The sequence below is a fragment of the Tupaia chinensis genome, unplaced genomic scaffold (assembly GCF_000334495.1).
Source record: "Tupaia chinensis unplaced genomic scaffold, TupChi_1.0 Scaffold125439_1, whole genome shotgun sequence".
Lineage (NCBI taxonomy): Eukaryota > Metazoa > Chordata > Mammalia > Scandentia > Tupaiidae > Tupaia > Tupaia belangeri.
In genome coordinates this window covers 1-498 of record NW_006185723.1, presented here as the reverse complement: position 1 = coordinate 498, position 498 = coordinate 1, and the positions used below count along the sequence as shown (strand labels likewise).

At 69.5% G+C, this 498-nt stretch overlaps 1 long non-coding RNA gene across 1 annotated transcript; it reads right to left on the bottom strand.

The window, feature by feature from the left end:
• Positions 1-27: 27 nt before the first annotated feature.
• Positions 28-492, bottom strand: LOC102499410 (uncharacterized). Its single transcript, XR_336341.1, has 2 exons — positions 387-492; positions 28-174 (listed from the first exon to the last, which is right to left on the bottom strand). It is a non-coding gene; the product is annotated as an uncharacterized LOC102499410 (long non-coding RNA).
• Between the last annotated feature and the right edge of the window lie 6 nt (positions 493-498).

Sequence of the window (498 nt, the reverse complement as noted above, 5' to 3'; positions counted from 1 at the left end):
CCCGACTCGGTCTGCACTAGCCAAAGATGCGGTAGAAACGCGGACTCCTTCCACTTTTATTAAGTCCTACGGGGAAGGAGGGAGCCCTCCGCCCTAGGGCGCCGACCGCAGTGGCTATGAAGCGGAGGCAGTACAGGAGCCAGCACTTGCGGCGCGGTCAGCTGCGTCAGCTTCCTGGGCAGAGGCGGAGAGGAGAGCTGTGGGCAGCCGTGCGCTCCGCCGGGGAGACCTCCCAAGGCCCTCGGGAACCGAGCGGCTGGGCGGGCTGCTGGAAGCCCTCCTCCCCCCTCCAGGCCACGGACGCGGCCTCTGCACCGGGGTCCGGGTAAACCGTTCCGCACGTCGGAGGCAGAGTCGGCGCAGGGGAGCTGGGACGCGGCCCGCACCTGCCACCAGCAGCTCCACGGGGTCGCTGAGCCCCGACTGCAGGTGCCGGGGCCACCACACACGGTAGCGACAGGTGTAGTTGCCGGCGTGCTGCGGCCCCACGTAGGTCAG